This window comes from Elephas maximus, chromosome 11, assembly GCF_024166365.1.
Source record: "Elephas maximus indicus isolate mEleMax1 chromosome 11, mEleMax1 primary haplotype, whole genome shotgun sequence".
NCBI classification, from domain to species: Eukaryota; Metazoa; Chordata; class Mammalia; order Proboscidea; family Elephantidae; genus Elephas; species Elephas maximus.
In genome coordinates, this window is record NC_064829.1 from 31,481,555 (window position 1) to 31,492,588 (window position 11,034).

At 39.6% G+C, this 11,034-nt stretch overlaps 1 long non-coding RNA gene across 1 annotated transcript in view; it reads right to left on the reverse strand.

Moving 5' to 3' along the window:
* Positions 1-9,592, reverse strand: part of LOC126085420 (uncharacterized) — a 120,114-nt gene extending 110,522 nt beyond the window's left edge. The window contains exon 1 of the long non-coding RNA XR_007519272.1: positions 9,305-9,592. This is a non-coding gene — a long non-coding RNA (uncharacterized LOC126085420). The remainder of the gene's footprint in view (positions 1-9,304) is intronic.
* Positions 9,593-11,034: the final 1,442 nt, after the last annotated feature.

Genomic DNA, 11,034 nt, shown 5'->3' on the forward strand with positions numbered 1-11,034 from the left:
TATCCCACTTTGGTGAGTGACATCTGGGGTCTTAAAAGCTAGCAAGCGGCCATCTAAGATGCATCAATTGGTCTCAACCCACCTGGAGCAAAGGAGAATGAACAACACCAAAGACACGAGGAAAATATGATCCCAAGAAAAAGAAACGGCCACATAAACCAGAGACTCCATCAGCCTGAGATAGGAAGAACTAGATGGTGCCCAGCTACCACCAATGACTGCCCCAACAGGGAACACAACAGAGAATCCCTGATGGAGCAGGAAAAAAGTGGGATGCAGACCTCAAATTCTAGTAAAAAGGCCAGACTTAATGCTCTGACTAAGACTGCAGGGACCCCAGAAATCATTGTCCCTGGACTCTCTGTTAACCAAAAACTAAAACCATTCTCAAAGGCAACTCTTCTGACAAAGATAAGACTGGACTATAAGACATAATGCATGTGAAAGCTGGACAAAGAATAAGGAAGACCAAAGGAGAACTGACGCCTTTGAATTGTGGCGTTGGCAAAGAATATTGAATATACCATGGACTGCCAAAAGAACAAACAAATCTGTCTTAGAAGAGGTACAACCAGAATGCTCCTTAGAAGCTAGGATGGCGAGACTGCGTCTTACATGCTTTGGACATGTTGTCAGGAGGGATCAGTCCCTGGAGAAGGACATCATGCTTGTCAAAGTACAGGGTCAGTGGAAAAGAGGAAGACCCTCAACGAGGTGGATTGACACAGTGGCTGCAACAGTGAGCTCAAGCATAACAACGATTGTAAGGATGGCTCACGACTGGGCAGTGTTTCATTCTGTTGTGCATACGGTTGCTATGAGTCGGAATCGACTCAACAGCACCTAACAACAACAACAACAACGAGACAAAAAATGATACTGGTGAGGAGTGTGCTTCTTAGCTCAAGTAGGCACATGAGATTATGTGGGGAGCTCCTGTCTGGAGGTGAGATGAGAAGGCAGAGGGGGACAGGAGCTGGTTGAATGGACATGGGGAATAAAGGATGGAGAGGAGTGTGCTGTCACATTGTAAGAGAGCATCTAGGGCCACATAATAATGTGTGTATAAGTTTTTTTAATGAGAAACTGACTGAATTGTAAACTTTCACTTAAAGCATAATTATATATATATATATATATATATCCCACCTATGTGCATTTTCTTCAGTTCTTTATTCTCTTGTGTAGATGTAATTTTCTATCTGGCATCATTTTCCCTCAGCCTAAAGAACTGCCTTTAACATTTCTTGTAGTACAGATCTCCTATTAATTGTTTGCTCAATTATGTTTATCTGAAAATGCTTTTATTTCACCTTCATTTTCAAAGAACAGTTTTGCTAGATAAAGAATTCTAGGCTGATATATTTTTTCTTCAGCTCTTTAAAGACGTAATTTCACTGTCTTCTGTTTTGCATTGTTTTGACAAAAAATTCTATGGTATTTCTTATGTGTGTTCCTTGCCATGTCATATGTCCTTTTTTCTGGATATTTAATATTTTTTCTCTTTATCTCCGGGTTCTTGAAATTTTGTTTACGATGTCCCTTTATGTGCTTTAAAAAAATATTTATTACACATGGGGTTTCTTGAGTTTCTTGAGTCTTCGGGGATTTATAGTTCTTATTACAATTGGAAAAGTTTTCAGCCACATTTCTTAAAAAAAATGTTTTTTGTCCTTTTCTCTCTCCTCTCCTTCTGGGACTCCAGTTACATGTATGATAGACCACCTGATATTTCCCACAGACCACTTAGGCTTTGTTCAAACTTCTCAGTCTTTTTTCTCTTTGTATTTCACGTGCACAGTTTCTATTGCTATGTTTTTCAGTTCTCTGATCTGTTCTTATACAGTGTCTAATTGGCACAACGGTTAAGAGCTCAGCTCTTAACTAAAATGTAGGCAGTTGGAATCCACCAGCCACTCCTTGGAAACCCTGTGGGGCAGTTTGACTCTGTTCTATAGGTTCCTGTAAGTCGGAATTGACTCAAGGGCAATGGTTTGTTGTTGTTTTGGTTTAATCTACCATAACTTTCATCCACTAAAAATTTTCTTATAGAATTTTTTTAGTGTATCCTGTTTCTTCATTATGCACATATTTTCCTTTCTATCCTTGAACATACTTATAACTTTTCTCTTAAAATCTTTTTCTGATAATTCCATTAGCTCTGTCATTTCTAGGCCTGTTTCTATGATTTCTCTCCTCATTGTGGGTCACAGAAACTGCTTCATTTCATATCTAGTAATTTTTTATTGAATGCCACACATTATGAATACCATGTTGTTGACTATTGGAATTTCTTTGTCTTACTTTTTAGAGTATTTAAATTTGGGTGGGGGGCAGTTAAGTTACTTGACTTAATCCTTTTGAGATTTTTTAAGTTTTATTACTGCAAGGCTATAGTAGCTTTTATGACTTTTTCTCCCTGTGTTCACTATATATGTATATTTTTCTTTTTATTTAAAATTGTATTATGAAAAAATTTTAAGTACATACAAAATGTGAGAGAACAGCACAGTGAACAACTATATGCCCATTACTAGATTTGACAGTTATTAAAATGTTGCCATGCTTAATTAATCTATACATAATGTTCTGTATTTATTTAATTCTCACCATTTATTAGGAATGTGTATTTTTTGTCTTCAGTTTTTCTAATAGTTACTTTATGTCTTTGCTTAAACCTATCGAAAACCCATAGGCAGTTGCCATATCTTTTTATCTCTTCCCTGAAAAAATTGAGAAAATGTATGCATTAACGCACTTATGCATTTTTCTTCCTGCCAGTCACTTTTTTTTAACTTCTTGGGGTTTTACGTGGGGGTGTGGTTTTTTTTTTTTTTTTTTGCTTGCTTGCTGTAAACTTTTTGTCAACATCTATTAAATTCAAATTATTATTTTTATATTGTATTATTATTTTTACAGTATATGTGTAGCATACGATAATAATTACATACACGTAGTCCATCCTGAATTTAACATTTAATTTTTGTTTTGTAATCTCAATGGTCATAGTTATTTAAACTTAGATTCATGTTTAAAACAAGGTCTTACAGGGCCTGTGGGTTCCAAAGGAGGCTGTGGACTGATTTCATAGGTTTCTTCTGAATAACCTAAAATGTCATGTAAATTTTTATGTGTATGTATATAGCATTGCTAAATTTTTTTTAATTTTATTTTATTGAGTTGGAATCTAGTCAACAGCAGTGGTTTTTTTTTTTTTTTTTTTGGTGTGTATACATGCTTTTTTTTTTCTGAGAAGGCCCATGCCTTCCCCCAGAATCTCCTAGAGATTAAGAACAAATGGATTAATTGATTCATTCTCTGTTGTTAGGTGCCCTCAAGTCAGCTCTGACTCAGAGCAACCTTATATATAACACAATGAAATGTTTCCCCATCCTGTGTCATCCTCATAATAGTAGATATATTTGAGGCCATTGTTGCAGCCACTATGTCAATCCATCTCGTTGAAGGTCTTCCTCTTTTTTCACTGACCCTCTACTTTACCAAGCATGATGTCCTTCTCCAGGGCTTGGCTCCTCCTGATAACATTTCCAAAGTAAGCAAGACCAAGCCTCGCCATCCTCGCTTCTAAAGAGCATTCTGGCTGTACGTCCTCTAAGACAGATTTGTTGGTTCTTCTGGTAGTCCATGGTATATTCAATATTTTTAGCTAACACCATAATGCAAATGCATCAATTCTTCTTTTCTCTTCCTTTTTCGTTGTCCAGCTTTTGCATTCCTATGAGGCATTTGAAAAGACCATTTTGGCTCAGGTACACCTTAGTCATCAAAGTGACACTTTTACTTTTTATAATTTTATAGATGTTTTTGCAGCCTTTAAAACTATAAGTTTTCTGTTCTTTCTTTTTGGTTTATCTTTTCTGTTCTGGAATACTTCTGCGAGCAACTTTTTTCATGAACTCGTAATTGGTGATTTAAAAAAAAAAAAACCTTTGCCTTTGAGTCAATTCTGACTCATAGCAACCCTATAGGACGGAGTAGAACTGCCCTATAGAGTTTCCAAGCAGCAGCTGGTGGATTCGAACTGCCAGCCTTTTGGTTAGCAGCTGATCTCTTAACCACTGTACCAACAGGGCTCCTAATTGGTGATAATTGATAGGCTTCCCAAATTCTTACTTTTTTTTTTTTGTAGTGTCTTTTTCTCTTGCCTCTACAAGAATAACAACTTGGCAGTTCACGAAATACTCAACCATAAAATTCCCTAATACTGCTAATGTGGATTCTGGACTAGCTTCATTATTTCTATTGTTGGATACGTATTTCCTCTGGCTAGATGTTTGTAATAATAGATAGCTCTTACCAGGTAGTTCTTATGTGCCAGGCAACAGGCTAAGTACTCTTGCTAGGATTTTCTCATTTCATTCTGATGACAATCTTATAAGGTTGATGCTATCTGCATAAGACTGTAGCAATAAATTTGAACCTATGTAGTCTAACTATGGGTACCTGGATGGTGGAAGCCAAATGGTTTGCACTTGACTACTAATCAAAAGTTGGTGGTTCAAACTCACCCAGAGGCACCTCAGAAGAAAGGCCTGGTGATCTGCTTCTGTAAAAATTACCGCCAAGAAAACCCCATGGATCTCTGTTCTATTCTGTGGCACACGGGGTCGCCATGAGTTGGAATCAGTCGGATGGCACTGGATTTTTTTTTTATTTAGTCTGACTACAGTCTCTAGCAGTGCTCTGCTGACTTAACTATTTCCCGTTTTAGTCTTTAAATTTCTGTATTTTTGCTTGGTGAGACTTCAGGGTTTGACAAATTTTGACTCATTTTGTCTTTTATACTGAGCTTTTACAACCTGTATGTTCCCTTTTTTATGATTTTGTTTATCATTTCTGACCTGTTCAGGTACACAGACTACTTAGATGCTGAATCTTCGTTGCCTAATTTCCATAGCTATCATCTTCTCTCTCATCATTTTATTTCCTTTGTCCTTTTTTCTACATTCTGAGTGATTTTCTCAGGACAGTTTTCTAATGACTCAGTTTTTTTAGTATCATCTGTGCTTTGATTCTTCTACTATACATTGAAGTCCTGTAATAATACTGTTCTTCTCCTTTGTTTTTTTACTTCCCTGTGACATTTGCCTTTTCATTTTGTTATCTTCTTTTGTTTCTTATTTAGCACATTCGTTTATCCTTTCCATTTCTTAGGAGTGGGATGAAGTTCTATAGTTTTCATTATATCTTCTGGTGTAAAATTAACTTCAAATTATGCTTTTTTACCTCTATTATATCTCTCTTGTATGTTAGGTTCATTTCCCCTGTTTTCATTATATAATTTTTCTAGGTCTCAATTTTCTGTTCTTATACTGTATTTTCACCTTTAAATGAAGATACAACCTTTCTGATATGGATTTGTAGTGGTTAAGTGTTACAGCTGCTAACCAAAAGCTCAGCAGTTCAAATCCGCCAGGTGCTTCTTGGAAACTCTATGGGGCAGTTCTATTCTGTTCTATAGGGTCGCTATGAGTCGGGATCGACTCGACGGCAGTGGTTTAGGCTGAGCAGAATCTCCTAAACTCTCATTCCACGGGATTTCAGCTGGGGAGTTGAAGCGTCACTTTAAACATTCAGGTTTTTTTGGAAAAAGTAAAGAAGGAGATAGAAACATGGAACACTCTGTCTCACTGCATTTTGATAGACATACCTAGAAGTGCTTTTCAGGGCGGTCAGCTCTTAGAGAGAAGACTAAGCAAGAAGGACCCAAGGTTTCTCTTTGTTCCCCTTCTACAGTGGTGTAGCCATTTGAGTGGGAACTTCGGCTATTCTAATGACCTTTAGCACATGGGCATTTTGCTTTCACGGTCAGATGTTTGTTGCTGTTGACTAGGGTTGCAATGTTGTTTCCTAAGAGATTGTCTCACATTTTTCAGTTGTATTAACCTTGCCATCACACCATGCTCTCAAACATGAGAAGACAACATGGATTTTGTGAGCCCTGAGGCATTCCACCAGCTTGGTGCCTACCGCTGACCCACAGGTCAGGCATGGGCCCCTGGGGATGTGGCCCCATCCTCTCTGTGGCTCACTCACATCTCCATGCCCAGCCTTTCCAAGTTGGGAAACATTTTCAGGAACCGATAGAATCATCTCTGCTCAATCCTCTTAACTCTCAAAAGTATAGGAATTATACATTGACTTCTGGAATCTTCTTTTAATTTGATCTAAATTGTAGTCTATCTGGCAAGCATCCCTCAAATCTTGGCAAATGCCTACATTTTAGAGGCAAATGAATGTGATTGAGAGAGATTAATCACAAAGTTAAACGACAAAGAGAAGAGTGATATCCTAGAAGACAAGTAAAACAAGTATTTTAAGAGGTAAGTATGGTTATTAATACCAAATGCTGCAGAGACATTATTTAAATAGGGTTTAAACACTAGAGAGACCATTGATGGAAATGAAATGAAGGAGGAGTTTTCAGAGGAATGTCTGGGCAGGGAAGAGACTGCAGGAAGTTACCAAATAAATGAACTATGTGAAAAAATGTGGAAAGCAGTATGTGGCTGGGGAAGTGGTCGGCAATCTCTCTGGGCATCAATCCATTTTCCTATAAAATAAAAAACTGGACTAGATAATCTCCAAAGTGCCTCCTGCTATAAGGGACCACCAACTTAAAGTCTCGGACTCCCTGATCTAAACTGCCTTGGAACTTCCTCATCAAATCTGTAGAAGGACACCACCTTGGATGTGGTCTTGCTCAAACAAATTGAAAGTGACTCTAACCAAGCCTTTACATCTAACATCCGGTATACAGAAAACATGGGGAAAGAGGATCAAGTTAAAGATAGCACAAGGAAACACTAAGTCAATTCCTGAATGTGGGACATTTTACAGGACGAGTCAATGGCATCGAAAGAAGAAAACAAGAAGGGAGAGGTGGCCGACTCTTGCCCACTCCATCCATGCCTGGCCTACCTCTGAGTTCACCTGCAGATAGAGTGGACCATTCCTGTATAGGGCCCACCATAGTCACCTGGGTCTCTCTGCTCCTGTCTCAGGCCATTCTCTGGCACCACAGGAGTTTGCTCAGTCTATATGCAGGTGTGATCGTTAAGATTGTATGTCAACTTGGCTGGGCCACGATTCTCAGTGTTTTGGTAGTTGTATAATGTTGTGTGTGGTCACTTCCTTGTTGAAATTTGATATGTGACCACCCCCCTGATGGAATCTGCTGAGTGGTACTGGTGGGGGTGTGGCCTGTGGCAGCTCACCACCCCTTCAGCTTTCATCTCTCCGCCCCCCGTTGCCTACTTCCTTCCTGCTCGCCTTGCCAAGGCTTTTTGCTAGTTCTGGATCCTGTAGCTGCCTCTTGTTCATCTGGCTTCCCGTTCTTGAGATTTGAGCTAGCAGCTTACCTGTTGATCTTGGGATTCATTGATCCTCACAGCCTGTGAGCAAGAGCCCTACTCTCCAACTTGCCAATCTTGGGTTCAGAATTCACCAGCCCCTGCAGCTACATGACTCAGAAGAAACCTCTATCCTGATCCACGGACTTGGGACATTCCAGACTGTACAATTGCATGAGCTGTTTCCTTGATATAAATCTCTCGCTATATATATATATATATATTACTGGTTTTCTCCATCAGAGAACTCAGCTTAACACAGCAGGGCAGCCCAGAAACGACCAATGACCAGTGGAAGTTAGTGGATAAAGATCCCACTTGCCCAACCTTTGGTGGGAAAATTCTGAGATGTGTGTTACACAGTTCCTCTTAGTATCCCAAGTAGAATTAAACCCTAGTTGGCCAAAGAGATAACCTGCCCATTAACACATCTTTTCTTGGCCTTTCTCCCTTTCCTGTATTACTTTTCCTACTCCCTCGTTTTGCTTCCTAGTACTATCTCCCACATAAAATACCTGCCACCCAAGTCATTATCACAAGGTCTGCTTTTGGGGAAACCCAAGCAAAGAAAAGAGGATTGTTTAAGTTTAAAAGAGATTTAGGAGACAAAACACACAAATGCCTCATGTGGATTATTGATTAGGTCCTGGTTTGAACAAACTGACTGTTAAATGATATATTTGAGATATGTATTTGAATACAGACTTGACATTGGATGTTCTTAAGGAATTATTATTATTATTGTTAGTTGTGATAATAGTATTATAAAAAAATGTTTTTAGTTGGCAATGCATAAGGGTGAAAAGACATGATGTCAGGGGTTTTTTTCTAACTATTTAAAACTAAACAAACAAACAACAAAAAGGAAATGGAGTAAATAAGGCAAGTGTGGCAAAATGTTGGTAATTTCTGAGTCTGGGTGATAGGTACATGAGGGTTCATTATACTATCATACTCTCTATTTTGTGTGTTTTCAAAAATTTTCATACTTAAAGATTAAACATTATTTTAGAAGAAAGAAATTTAAATTCCCAGAAGATACTAATTTTGATAGGAGAAAAAATTCCTCAAGAGCTACTTACAGAAAAGACATTCATACAACTCTTTCACACAGAACGAAAAAACAAACAAAAGATCCTCTCTCTGGGCAAAATGACATCCACTAATTACTCAACTTCTGTATTCCCTGCCTGCAGCCTTGCCAAATGCCACATTTCTCTCTCTAAAGTATCAGAAACCAAACAAACTCTCCTGAAATCAGCATATTCCATTGCAAGAGGCCAGCCACTGAGCAGTCACATGAGCAGGACTGTGAGCACCAGAGCGAGTTTGGAAACATTCTGGCCAAGAATAGTTCCAAGGGCAGAGCTCAGGCACGCCACGCAGCTCATGTAAAGAAAATTCCATACATTTTCCATGGAACGATTCAAGATACTCACAGAAATAGACCAAGGCATTTCTGATTCAATTCTCGAGACAGGGAGGAACCTCCCAAAAAGAAATAGCTCTTGGTCTCCTGCAAGGTAAAATGTGTGCCTCAGATCCACAAATGAAAAAGTATCACAAACATATGGTTAATGACTCATCCCAAATGGAAAAACAGAGATTGTTATATTTTATGGAGATTTTATGTGTTAAAGGTACATCTGTTGCTATTTACGCTGACATGTACGTAGAGATTGGCAGACCAAGCTCTCTGTAGGGATGAGCGAAATCCAAACCAAACCACAGAACTTTCTAACTTTGAGGCTGGCTCCTGGGATGGAAAATGGTTTGCTGGTCCCTTGAAACACTGCCCAGCTGAGGAGGATGATTTTGAGAGGCCCACATCACAGCCTGCACAGTCGGATGAAACAACAAAAAGTCCTGCTTTGCACAGGGCCCCTAGAGAGAACAGAACAAAGACAGGAAGCAAGAGAGGTGTTGGCTACCTTGGGCAACAGTCTTCTGATTACTGGCCTCCTTCCTGGGTGCTGTTCCAGGCTAAATCGACCACGAATGTTCTGAAACAGACATGACACCAGAATCAGACAAAAGCCACTCCCCTTAGTCCTATCAGACCCCTGGTGGCGTAGTGGTTAAGAACTCTGGTGCTAACCAAAAGGCCAGTGGTTCAAATCCACCAGCCGCTCCTTGCAAACTGTATGAGTCAGTTCTACCCTGTCCTATTGGGTCCCTATGAGTCGGGATCAACTCAACAGCAACAGGTTTGGTTTTTAGTCCTGTTAATAACATCCTCTAAGAGAGTGTCTATGTGCTTTGGCTAACTTTTTTTTTCTAGTTGAGTAGCTCTGATGAAGTTTTTCCTGACTTATATACATTTCCAACCTGTAGTCTCCCAATCTCCTATTTCAAGTTAATTGCTCTTTATTTTTGTTCAGTTGCATGATTATTTAACCTGTGAATAGTATGTGTCATGCCTATTTAATCCATCCTGCCCGCCCTCCTCCCTCCCTAACTCCCTCTTCCTTTCTTGGCTTGCAGACTAACAGAGGAGCAACAACACGTAATTAAGCAACTATACTACAAGGCTGAAAGAGAGAAGGGCTGGAGTCAACCAGATAAAGAGCTATGGGATTCCAGAGGCAGATAAGAAGACTTTGGTTTGGTGGGATCAAAAAAGACCTTCTAGAAGAGGTGGTATATGAACTGTGGCTTGAGAGGTGGGTAGAATTTGCTCCAGCTCAAAATGATAAGGCTGAAAAATACCTTTGGATCAGAAGTTCAACTTGCTTACACAGACCTGCCCAAGGCCTCAACCCAGCCTCCTGGGAGTACTCCAATATCATCCCACAGGAGCTAGTTCTCCACACTGGTGGCCAGGGCACCTCCACAGCTGTACACCCTACCCTTGTTTGTCTGATCCTTTTCAACAGTCAACTCCATTTTTAATGCAGATAAACCTACCTTAAAATTAAAGTGCTCCTTAACCCTCCACTCATTCACACATTACTACCATTTAACATGGTCCCTGGGTGGTGCGAATGTAACATGCTTTGTTGCTATCTGAAAGGTTGGAGGTTCAAGTCCATCCAGAAGTGTACTGGAAGAAAGGCCTGGTAATCTACTTCTGAAAAGTCAACCAATGAAAACCCTATGGCACGTAGTCCTACTCTGACACACATGGAGTTACTATGGGTTGGCACGGAATCCATGGTGACTGGTTAACACTGGCTGAGAGCCAACTGTGGGCTGAGCACAAAATCTAATCTGCCCCATTTTAAACATCTCAAAAGAAACAAACTAAACATAAAAACCAGAAACTTCATAGGCTATAATGCACGTATGAGCGAGACCGCTTCATTTAACTCACTATTTGTTTCTAACCATCCTTCGTGCAGTGGACGCTGTTGAGTATTACATTACCTATGTACTAAATTAGACTCATTACTTTCAATATTGTCTAAAGTATTCTCATTTAACTCCACTTCTTCAAGATCTGCAGGATGAAAGTCCAAGAAATGTATTCCTGACAGTCATGGAAAATGTATTTAACATTCTTATAAATACTCTAACTCCCTTTTTGGCAGAGGGCAGAATGCCCCTATGTGTTTATTCAAGTGAGATCTGGCTTCATCTCAGTGAATCTCAGGGACTTAAGGGGGAAAGGCTTGGCAGTGTCAGAGGCGGGTCCTGTGTCCAGCCTCATCTCCTCCAGCCT